This window comes from Ranitomeya imitator, chromosome 4 (assembly GCF_032444005.1).
Source record: "Ranitomeya imitator isolate aRanImi1 chromosome 4, aRanImi1.pri, whole genome shotgun sequence".
Taxonomy (NCBI): Eukaryota; Metazoa; Chordata; class Amphibia; order Anura; family Dendrobatidae; genus Ranitomeya; species Ranitomeya imitator.
Genome location: NC_091285.1, coordinates 45,928,026 through 45,941,067, shown reverse-complemented (window position 1 = coordinate 45,941,067; position 13,042 = coordinate 45,928,026).

Sequence of the window (13,042 nt, the reverse complement as noted above, 5' to 3'; positions counted from 1 at the left end):
GTGAGGAGTTGTCATGACTTTTCACCCCCAGAAGGGAAGGGGCTTAATCCAGGAAACCGGGTTGCCAGTGAGGGTTCACATCACACAGGGCGAAGTGGAGCCCTGCTTCGGAGAGGACGATGCGGGCCCAGGCCTGTGTCCCGGGGAAGCTGTAACTTACATCCAATACCAACAGGGAAATGGTTGGTGGGCTAGGGATGTCCGGAGATGTGCAGCTCTTCTGGCGACACCTAGGGCCCCAGAAACCGAAGCCGTAGCCGCAACAGCAACCGCGGTCCCTGTTGTGGCCGCCGCACCCGACCAGGCTACTTGGACCTCCATTGTGGCCTTGGACCCTGCCCTTCCCAGGCCAAGAATGGTTGTGTGACAGGTGAAACCCTTACAGTTATCAGAATAAACCTCGAAACCCTCGAAATGTAGATAGTTCTTTTAAAACTTTCCCTGTTTCTTTGCTCATTTAAAACCCGTCCTGGGTTAACACTTAAAGGGATCCCTTTGTTTACCCGGGATCCCTATTGCTTTAAGTTTTGCACGAATTTTCATCACTGTTATACAAAAGAACATTGGAATCATGGATGGTGAATGGTTCACAAACTGTCCCCTGTATATAGTTTGCACCTTCTTAAAGGTGCTCTCTACTGGTTTTACAAGAAGAAGACTTTGCGAAGAAACTGTTCCTGATGACGACGTTAAAGTTTCTATTGTCTTAATAATAATAATAATAATCTTTATTTATATAGCGCCAACATATTCCGCAGCGCTTTACAGTTTAACAGTTTCAAACACAACAGTCATAGGTAACAATGTTAACAATACAGTAATAAAGCAAAATAAGACAAAATAAGACGACCCTGCTCGTGAGAGCTTACAATCTACAATGAGGTGGGGGAGATACAAAGTACAGGTGTGTATTTACAATGATGGTCCAGCCATCTTCATGGAGTGGGGGTAGATGGAGATACTGAATGGGCTACACACACACAAACATAAAATGAGTTTGATTAGGGAACGTGATAGGCCGCTCTGAACAAATGAGTTTTGAGCGAGCGCCTAAAACTATGCAAGTTGTGGATGGTCCTAATATCTTGGGGTAGAGCATTCCAGAGGATTGGCGCAGCACGGGAGAAGTCTTGTAGTCGGGAGTGGGAGGTACGGATTAGTGCAGAGGTTAGTTGAAAAGTTTATACTGTAAGTGACTTGCATATTGGTTGTTTGCACTACCTCAGAAAAGACTTGAGTTTCCCCCTTATAGGGAATGTTTACTTATTGCACTTTTACTAAAGAAAGTAATAAAGTTCACATAGCAGATAGTATGTAGTTAAAATGTTAAAGTGATGTATTTTAAATAAAATGATAGGTTTTAGAAAAAGAAATGCAGTAGGCCCGTGGGGGTAGACAGATAGTCCTGCATATATAGAAGAAAGATAAAGAAAATGTTGATTTTCACCTTAAGGGTTAATTATAGTATACCCTTAGAGGGTACTTGCACTTAGTAAGATAGAATACCTGTATGGGTAATTATGTTTCATAGATAGATAGTAGCTGTTTTTCAATTTGCCTTTGAAAGTTGTACGCACAATGTAAAAATGTTCTTGTTTGCAACGTTCAAGTGATCTCACCTCCCATAAAGAGAATCTTATTAGATAGCATTTCAAAAATTTTGCATGTCTTTTACTAACGTATTGTTGTTTTCTTTTTCCCAGTCCGAGAGTACTGGATTTAATGGGGATGGGGGGGGGGGGGGAGGGGGTGCAGCGCCCCAGAGTCATGGTTCATTGCAGTAATGTTATTTTTCCACCAGGAGGGAGTGATGTTACGTCTGAAGGCAATGAAGGAGATCTTCTGTCCAGGTATCACAGCCACACACACTTCACACTCCAGTCCATCAGGGGGAGCAAAGGGTTCTATCTATTAGGCCACTCCTCACGTTAGAGTGAAACTGGTGGGTTAGTTAGGAAGTTAGTCAGTCTTAGTAGAGAGAGTTCCTGGCTGGGGACTGACGAGGAAAGGTCTCCAGGTCGAGCTGGCTGGAGTGATCTCCAGTGAGATCCAGACTACGGTCTGAGGAGGGGGAAGGACACGGAGCTGCACCTGCAACCCATGCAGCAGCATCCTAGGAAAGGACACAAAAGGAATTGTGCTGTAGTGAGTGAGAAAAGAAGTCATAGCAATAGGAGTGAAACATCAGAGGGAGACCAGCTAGAAGCAGGCTGCCTCCATCTGAAGCGCAGATCTGGTGGCCAGAACACCGAGGGAGTAAAGAGCTCTATGCCATTACTTCGGAGACTGGGAGGACAGTTAATTCCATGTTAGCTGCCCGACCTTTAATACCTAAGAAGACACGGTGGCAACTTGTGGGGGCTGGGGCGTCTCTAGGGTCCCTGTAAAAAGCCTCAGGCCATCAGTCATACGGGTTTGTTCTATCCGACTACGGGGAACAGCGAGAGGAGTAACAACAGTGAGGACCCTATTGGAGCTTATGCAAGTAGGGACCTACTGAGTTACTGTGTGCTAGGGGAAGGCTATTGAATTCCTTCTGGATAAGGGGACTCTGGATTTGCGTTCAGACCGGCCGGACTCTGCCTACCCTGTGGTCCCTACCCTGGACTGTGGATGCTGAAGCCTTCAGTAAAGGCAAAGAGACTGCAACCTTGTGTCCTCGTTATTCACTACGCCTTGGACCATCCACCATCTACATTCTGGGAAGCCCTGGAGACACACTTCACCTGTGGGAAGGTATACCATCTAGCTGTCATAACATCACCCCAGCGGACCCCTAAGCAGCGTCGGTCACCCTGACTGAATACCACAGGTGGCGTCACGAACATTATCCTATAAACTGTTGTCCTTTTATTGGACGCCCCTCAAAGGGCCATGGACCGGGTCAAGCCACCGTGACATCCCCACTGACTACAGAAGGGATCCGAGTATTCCATTGCCGTGACGTGGGGGCGCTCCATTAGCACCTCTCACCTACTATGTCAGCTGTTTTCATTTAGCTTGTGATGGACAGTACTAGCTTACTCACCTCTCCCTATTGCACTCCTGCTTTGTCTTCCGTGTCTGACTGTGACGTTTCAGGTCAGAGGACGCCTGACGTCACATCTGTGCGCCCTCTGCCTGAGCAGTCCCAGTGCAAAAAAACAGAAGATAGTACACAACAGAAGTGCACAAATTCCACACAAATTACCAAAAGAACTGGAATGTTACTTATGGCCAGAGAACTAAAGGCCATGTGTTAAATAATGCGAGGAAGAAAAGAGCTGGGACCCCTGCCGTTTTTTGTGCTATCAATCAGCTATCAATGGAAAGCATAGACGGTTAGGCACCGACACATAGAGATGAATTATGAGAGTTCCGTGCATACACTGCATAAACAGTATACACCTAGCTCCTAAGCTCCCTCTAGTGGTGACTGTGACCAAGTTAATTGTAAAATGTATGCTTATGCTTCATAAAAGCGAGGCACAATAACAACAAAAATATATCAAATATTTTAGTTAGTGTCACTTTCTTCTGCCATCCTCATTTTTCACATTATAGCCTTTTATTCGGAAACTTGTGAAATGGATGAAATTAAGCACAGCATTTTCCAAAAAATGAAATATCACCAATTTGAAATCAATCTGGTCTCCTTTGTGGTCACGGTCATTTTGGCCTTTCTTTTAAGTACTTGATTTGTTTTTTCTTCGGATCTCTTTTGTTATTATTTTAATGGATCAATATATTTTCGTTGCTTTGTGGAGTGTCATTATTGCCGGTTCCATTTTCATGCCACTTGCACTAAATATCATATTCCCCATCTCGACCTGAAGTTTAGTTTGCCTAATGCTCTATCAAACAGCCAGTCGCTATTTCATTGCTTCTTTTCAGCAGCAAAGTGACAGACTCTCCTCTTGGTTCAATCAATAATGGCTTGTAATATAACTGTGCTATGGATACTTTTAGAGCTCTTTGCTGTTGTTTTTTTTTTTTTTGCATAATATTAAAAAAAAGTATTTTCTCTGAATTCTTTGAATAATAGGCACAGATTTCAGGTTAAGAACCTATATACAAGAAAAATGATAAAAGCAGTTCAATGGCTGTCGACTTTTTGAACCAATGCAACGTAAAGGTTTCACTCATCAAAACCATTAATTTGGGAACCCAATTCCATAACATCCATAAGCACAGTGTGAAGTATGGAAGAGGAATGTCCTTAAGACACTTCTTGTAAGACCTTTACATATTAGACCCTAAGTGGATGGGGCATGTCTGGATCTAGAGGTGGAGCTTTAACGGGAACCCGTCAGTCGATTCATGCTGCCAAAACCACCGGAAACGTGGATCAGTTTCTGGGTAAAAGATAGCAGTCACGTATGTTTTTCTCTGAATTGCTCCAAGGTATCAGATAAAACATAGTTTAAATGGGATATCTGAGGCTCAATTAATATTCTTTCAATGAGCCAAAAAACAACCTCCCTATTCTATTTGGCACCAGCTCAGAGTGGTCACTGACCAATCCTGCCAGTGACTCAACTGCTCATCAACAGAGAAGCTCTTCTTCTTCTGGCTGCTGTCTTGATAAGGTGTGACTGCTGACATCATGCTGATAGACAGCTAGCTTCCAACATTATGCAGCGAAGAGCCAGCTGTCAATCAGCATGATGTCAGAAGCAGAGGTTGGCGGACCTCTGGATGTTCGGGTCCAGCTGGTTCGGCTTAACAACTAAAAAAGTTTGGGTTTGAATATCAGAACAGTACCCAGAGCCGAACTCAAACACAGACCCCGAGTGAATGGATGGACCCAAACATCCAGTGTTTGCCATGCTGTCATGCACATGACAAGCACTGCATCTGATCGGCGATAAAGTCATTACTGCTGGTCAGACAGCCGCAGATCCCTTGCAATCAAATGACAGTGTGAGCCCGCAGCTGTGATTAGAGGTAAAAATGTTGCCTCCGCTCACTGGCGTCACCTGACGGGACAACTGCTCCCATCAGCCAATGCCTGCTGCAGCTAATAAAAGTGAGAGCAGGCGTCGGCTGCTCTCTATGTAAATAATAGACAAAAAACAGTGTGGGTTCCTGTGTATTTTTGATAACCAGCCAGGCAAAACTGACAGCTGGAGGCTGCAACCCTCAGCTGTCAGCTTTAGTAAAGTTGGTTATCAAAAATAGAAGGGTCTCCACACTGTTTTTAATTATTTAAATAAACAATTTAAAAAGACACCATGTTGTCCCCCCCCCCCATTTTTTACAACCAGCTTTGCTAAAACAGACAGCTGGGGCCCCCACCAGCCTAAAAATTACATACCCGCAGCCACCCAAAAAAGGCAAATTTATTAGAAGTGACAATTCTGTGGGAAGAGCTGGGTTCGTCCATCTCCAGTCAGCAGTCACACCCCGTCAGCAAAGCAGAGTGGAAAAGAAGCAACTGCTTTGTCAGTGTAAGGTCAGTGGAATCCACAGGCCATTGATCTTGCTATGTTGGCAGAGATTGGTGGCTGGTTGAACAGCATGGAAGGTAGTTAGTAACTTTCCACCTGCTGGTACTTAGGCTCACAGTAAAAGAACAAATTATTCCTTGATAATACCTTTAACAATCTGACCAGGGACTGTAGGTAGAGTCCAGCACCACCCCTGGCTTCTCCCGACATTGTTTTATTTGACAGGTATCTCCAATATGTGTACATAGGCAAAGATCTGTCAATCACTTGAAGTGGAGTATGGACAAGGTGCTTTATGGGATACAAAAGCCTTCTTGCCACATAGGATGACTGCACAGCTGTGGTGTGAGGTCTTCTACTGATTATTTTGCATTATTGTGGCAGGCCTAAAGTCTCACTGTCATTTCAGGAGTCATTTCTCATCTCCTGGACTTCTCTCATGCTGCACCAATTTTCTGGGATGAGCTACCCAAGACAATTCTCTGTATCCACAGTTTCAAGCTCGTCATAAAAACACATTTCTTTAGACTGGATTGTCAACTCACCACACTAATCTAGTTTATTATCCTGTGTTCTTTCTTCTATACACTCATTAGCACTCTTTATCTGAACTTGTACAGAGCCTGGCTGATGACGGGTTCATGCAGCATTGTGTGAATGAATACCCTATTTACAATATTGATGGCTGGACTATGCAATACAGGCACTTTTTACCACTAACCTTTTGTGTCTCCCCTATTTCTTCACAGATTGTAAGCTTGCGAGCAGGACCCCAGCTCCTTTCAGCTGCAGCTTAATGTCCTATTCCTGTCGTTAGTTCCTAATTTTGTACAATATTTAAAGTGTTATAATAATCAATACAAGTTGCAGCACTCGCAAGCTTGGGTCCAGTGATCTATCCATGATGATAATACCATGCTGGTACTTTGTGTTGTTCCTCCTGTACTTTGCTCTGATGACTGTATCTAGTACTTTCCAAGCATTTAATGGACAGATTTGTATGGTTAGCCATATAGTGGTACTCACTTTAAATTCACTGTCAATAAATACCAGCTGTGCCTAGACCCTTGATATCTTTTCTTATGAAAGTTGACATTATCAACATCATCATTTAATAAACCAGGCAATATAATCTCAGAAATGACACACTTTTTTCATATTTTTGGTTCACTGGAAATATACAGATGTGAACAAAAGTTTGAAGATCAACAAAAATTTTGGCTTTCACAAAGTTTTCTGCTTCAGTTTTTGTAGACCTTTTAGTCGGATGCTTAAGGTTTTCTTAAGTTTTTAAACTTTTACTGACAAATACATCAAGTTTGTGCAAATACTTAATATTTCCAATGTTGACCCTTATTCCTCAGGATTTGTGCTCTTCACCTTGGCAACTGGATGTCACCTTCTGGTCCAAATTCTGACTGAGGACAACCTATTTTTGTCCAGTCAGTGCTAAGAGTTTATCACAATATCTGTTCTTTTATTTGTTCACCCGCCTTTTTGAGGATTGACCACAAGTTCTCAATGGGGAGATCTGGTGAGTTTCTTGACCATGGACCCAAAATTTCCATGTTTTCTTCATTTATGCCTTCTGACATGGTCTCCATCATGCTCGAAAAAGCATTGTTCATCCCCAATCTCCTCCTGGATGGTTGGGAGAAGATGCTCTCTGGGGATGTTAAGATCACATTCTTTAATAATGGCAGTGTTCTTGGGCAAAATTGTCAGTGAGCCCACCTTCACTGGATGAAATGCTACCGCACACATGAATGATCTCAGGAGGCTTTACTGTTGTCATGACACAGGACTCATGGTAGCGCTCACCTTTTCATCTCAGGACAATCATTTTTCCAGATGTCCCAAACAGTCTGTTGGCGTGTTATTCAGAAATTATGCATGGTTCTCCGTTCAGCTTCCCCAGTTTAGATGATGCCTGGCTTGGCATGTAGAGAAGTGAGACGTAAGTGATATTATATCCATATAAACGGTACATCTTGACGTGGTTGGATGGCTTTTGCACTTTTTCATAAACAAGTGTTAAAAAAGTACCTTACGTGTTTAACATGTGTAGCAATAGTGGAATGAATGTACTCACTTGATTCAGTGTGCTGATGCATCATTTGTATATATAGAGATCCTATAATGTCATTGAACTTGAATTAACCCTTTAAAGAGAAACTGTCAGTCTGTTTCTATTTAATCTAAGATGATGGTGGAAAGACCCTGATTCCAGCGATATGTCACTTAATGGGACACTTGTCGTAGTTTCCACAAAATCATAGTTTTTATCAGCAGAAGATTATCACTACAAGACTAGTTGTCTTGTGCCTCCTAGTCCTATAAAACCCCGCCTCCCAGTGTACACAGAAAGCTGCCAATCAGTAGAGTGGGTGGAGTTATGTAGGGCTCAGTATTTAGGGATACCTGGCAAAAGATTTATTTTAAATATATATATATATATATATATATATATGCATACATATATATATAAACCAGAGTTTTGTTTTTGGATCATTTCGAATTTGCTATTGACAGGTATGAATGTCGCAGTACTAACAAGACACAACCAGTACGTCTAATAGAATACTTAATTAAAGTGTTCTTTTAAAATCTGTTGTTCAATTGACCTGTATCTACGATGCTTATTAAAAATATTGACCCCCCCTGTACTTGTTCGTATTTTATTTTGGTACATTACATTACTTTGAAATTAATTAGACTTTTTGTGACACTGATGAAAAGACAAATACTCTCTGTGGCTTATTATGTGACTTTTACAAAATTGTCTGTTCCGACAATGATTTAGGTGTAGCAGTAATAGGGGTGAACACTTCTACATTTTAATTATTGTATGGGTTTTAATTGTAATGAATATAGATTTCTTAGTGGAGATTTGTTTTAGCGCCACCTCAAAGAACCTTTTTGTGTTGCTTAGTATAAAAAGCCTGATTTATTCTACTGCTTTATTCCGTGATATTAGGCAATAAATCATGAACCAGGCCAAGCGCAAATCATTAAAGGGGTTGTCTCGTTTGAAAGATTAAGGTATAGGGGGACAAAAACAACACAAAACAAGTAAAAAACTGCATCTATTACTCACCCTCTTTTGGTTCATTACAGCCACTCGCGACTACTGCAGTCTTTGTTTACCAGCTGTAGTGCTAAGGACACACTGGCAGCGCTGCAGCCAATCATTGAGCTCAGCGGTCCTGCAGATGTAGACAGCACGAGCTGTTGAGCTCACAAGCGGGCTGCAAAGTTATCAACATGAAATAACCGCTGCAGTCAATCGGCAAAAATCTGAGCAACAGAGAAATGCATCTCTGTACCCTGAGCCTTTGAAAAATGTTTGAAGCAGGGCACCCGGTTTACAGTGAAATGAAAAATAGTCAGAATTACTAAAATAGAGTTACTAGTGTTCTGTAACTTACAGTACCAGGGCGGTCAAGTGGATCAAGCGCACGGAGAAGTCGCGAGACACGTATCTGCCCCAATAGTCTCCCTTGTGTCTCGGTCCCTCGGCAGCTACTAAGGTATGTGTTTCTCTGAAATGCCGCAGCGTTGCAAAGTCAAACATATGGCTGAGATCGTACAGCCAGTTCATGATACGTGCCGCCCCTAGATTGTTCCGCATGTATCAGCTGCCAGGTCCACTTTAAAGGGCCACTGTCACCCCCTCCAGCCGTTATAAACTAAAAGAGCCACCTTGTGCAGCAGTAATGCTGCATTCTAATAAGGTCGCTCTTTTAGTTTTGTGTTCATGTATTACTAAAATAAAGCACTTTGAAACTTTTCAAAAATACCTATCTTTGTCCACGGAGGTGGGTCTGAAGCCTCCTCTGTGAAGCGCCCAACTGCCGTCACTCATCTCTTCAGGGGCGATGGTCGCCGCCCCCTGTGCGCTGTTCTTCTTAAATCCAGCACCTGCGCTGTGCGTGCCTGCCTGGAGCAGGCGCATTGAGAATTGACAGTCATAGCTCAGATGCCGGGTTCCTGACTGCGCCTGTGCGGGCAGTGCGGCCACCCTGTTACTGAATCCCCGCCCCGCACTGTGTTATGTATTATGCACAGTGCGGGGCTGGGATTCCTGGGCATGCGCACTGCGCTTGTCAGACGCTCCCCCAGGTTCCCCGCCTTCCAGCGTTGGTCTGTGCAGGAATCTGCCCAGGAATCCCAGCCCAGCACTGTGCATAATGCATAACACAGTGCGGGGCAGGGATTCAGTAACAGGGTGGCTGCACTGCCCGCACAGACGCAGTCAGGAACCCGGCATCTGAGCTATGACGGCCAATGAACACTGCGCCTGCCCCAGGCAGGCATGCACAGCGCAGGCGCCAGATTTAAGAAGAAGAGCGCGCAGGGGGCGGCGACCATCGCCCCTGAAGAGATGAGTGACGGCAGTTGGGCGCTTCACAGAGGAGGCTTCAGACCCACCTCCGTGGACAAAGATAGGTATTTTTGAAAAGTTTCAAAGCGCTTTTTTTTTAGTAATACATGAACACAAAACTAAAAGAGCCACCTTGTTAGAATGCAGCATTACTGCTGCACAAGGTGGCTCTTTTAGTTTATAACGGCTGGAGGGGGGTCACAGTGGCCCTTTAAAGGATTTTTACAGGATCAGAATATTGATGGCCTGTATAAAAGAGAGGCTAATAATTAGAGTTGAGAGAATTTTGCAACATTCAGTTGGGATTACAATCGCCAGCGAATATTGTATTTGCAATATTTGCCGAACGCCATTGGAGTCAATAGAGTAGAAATGATTGAACATGTTCGGAACCAATCATCAAACATACATTCGGCACAAATAGGGTACCAATATTATTATTATTATTATTATTTATTATTATTATAGCGCCATTTATTCCATGGTGCTTTACATGTGAGGAGGGGTATACATAATAAAAACAGGTACAATAATGTTGAACAATACAAGTCACAACTGGTACAGGAGGAGAGAGGACCCTGCCCACAAGGGAATATGGCACGAATATGGCAAATTCAGATTTGACGATCGTTTCCGAGCATATTTGCTCAACTATAATTTCCGATAGTTGAAAGTCTGACTCCCATTCCGCCCCTCGTAAATCGGTAGTTTGAAGATAATTCTTCCTACTGTATTTAAATTATCTAATGGACAAAAACTTCTAAACGTTCCCAATATCTATAACCACAAAATCCTTTAAAATCATAGGAGTAAAAGCCAAATGTAAAAATATAAAAATAAATGATCTACTGTACTGAAAAGTAAAGGAAGGCGAGGTGGACCTGTGAGGTAAAGGAGCATTCCTGATGCATGTTTCCCGTAGAGCTTCCTCCGAGGGGTCCATTGAGTTTCACAGTGATGAGCATGGAGAGTGTGAAAACAGTGGAAAACTTTAAGAGAGTACTTTATACACTGATAACATTCTGCAGGTTAGAATTTCTGTGAAATCCTATAAATGTCCCGCACAGACCTGTTAGTTCCAATATGTCAGACACATTACATTTAGTAGTAGCTTTTCTTTACCCTTAATCCAATAATCCAACACTTTTCATATCATCTAGATGTTATTATTTGAATATCTGCATCTTTTTATAGAAACATACTCATTAGCAATTTTTCCAAAAAGCTTTCGACAGTACTGTGAAATTTTAGATTGTCACCTATCAGTATCTGTAAGGGACATGTCTTACACAGTTACACAATGACACATTACGTGTTTTTTGAAATTGCTTGAAAATTTGACAACTGTTAAGTAATTGGCAGAATGGATAGATATTTAGTGTGGTCTTCAAAAAGTTTTATTTTTGTTCAGGATAGATTTGCAGTTATACTTTTTAACTACTGTATAAAATATACATAAATGAGCTACATTTGCAGAGTGTGGTTTTGAAACAATTTAATTGAAGTGAGGAACGTACAAGTTGACTTTCAACAGTGAACAGCATGAATCTAAATTTTTAGACCAATCACTACTAGAGATGAGCAAATCTGTTCGGCTCCCTCTTTATTCGAAAAGCTATAGCGCTTACCGAGTAATCTACAGAAGGAACCTGGCTTCCTGAATCGTTCCTGCTGATCACCTGTCCAGCACCGCAGCTGCATATGTTGCAGCTGTTTCACTGTCACAGTGTAACAAGGGGCACTCGGGTGGTAGTCCTGACCGAGCTCACCCACTAAACACAGTCAATAGACACTCTAGCCCCTTGTACATGCAATCTGGGATGGATTCAGTCTTTCCCCCAAACAGAGTTACCTTGTCTCCTTGGGCCACAGCAGTCCAGGCACTTAAGAATCCAGAGATGCAGCTGTATTCCAACAAAGAAAACATAATTTTTATTGAACAGAGGAGAAGGATGGACCTAAGAGACAATTTTCAACACTGGAGTTCCTGCTGTCACCCTGATATTTGCTGCAGTCGTACCCACAACAGCCACAACAGCCGAGGATCACAGTTGTCCAACCGCTGGAATCTGGGCGCCTGAGACCTCTACAGCAAAGGCCCCTCTACTGTCCAGAGAGCCTGTGTTCTAGTCCAATTTTAGTACTTGGTGATCTTTAGCCCAGGGCAATAGACTTCTCTCATCTGGGGGGTCTGGCAGTGCCCCGTCTGTCTGTACTTCTGCACTGGTCAGCAATCCCGGCAGTTCTGGAGGGAGCCACCTTCCTCTCTCTTCCTGGCTGCAAGTCCAGCCTCTCTGCTGCTGGCCCAGCCCACTAGTTTAACTGTTGCTTTCCCTGATCTAACAACAGTACTTAAAGGGGATCTCTCCACAGTGCACAATACCATACAACAACATATATTACATTAGAATAGTATAAGCACAGATTTTATCAAACGACAAATAGCATTATAGTGCAAAACACATAAGATACATGGGGGTGACAGGTTCCAGAGCACATTCCCCAACTGCTACGCTATGCAGCTGAATACAGATGAGCACCCATCATTAATATATTATTAGTAATTATTAGTGATTAGCGAGTGTATTCCTTGCTTGGGTTTTCCTGAGCACGCTCGGGTGATCTCAGAGTATTTGTTAGTGTTCAGAGGTTTCATCGCTGCAGCTGAATGATTTACAGCTAATAGACAACTTGATTACATGTGAGGATTCCCTAGCAACCAGGCAACCCCCACATGAACTCAGCCTGGCTAATAGCTGTAAATCATTCAGCTGAGGTGATGAAAACTTTATCTCCGAACATTAACAAATACTCGGAGATCACCCAAGCGTGAGTACACTCGCTCATCACTAGTTATTATGTAATCCTCCAAATATAAATTGTAATCCAACACTGTACTCCCCACTAACTATAAATAGCCACTTTCCCCACCCAATAAATATATAACTTAATCAGCACTCATACTCTTTCCGCCAATACAATACCGTCACACTCCTGTATCCTTAACGCTCCCACTCTGTACCTTCCGCTACCTCAACTCATTTTATTTACATGCCTCCATCCACCCCAATTTATTGTCATGTTCTCTCTCTCCCACTCTAATCCTCAATTCATCATCATTTGCTCTCCCCCACACTCAACTCATCCTTTACTCTCCCTTTCCCCAAATGATCACCATTTGTTCTCCTTCACCCTCAATTCATTATCATTTGCTGTTCCCCATCCCCAG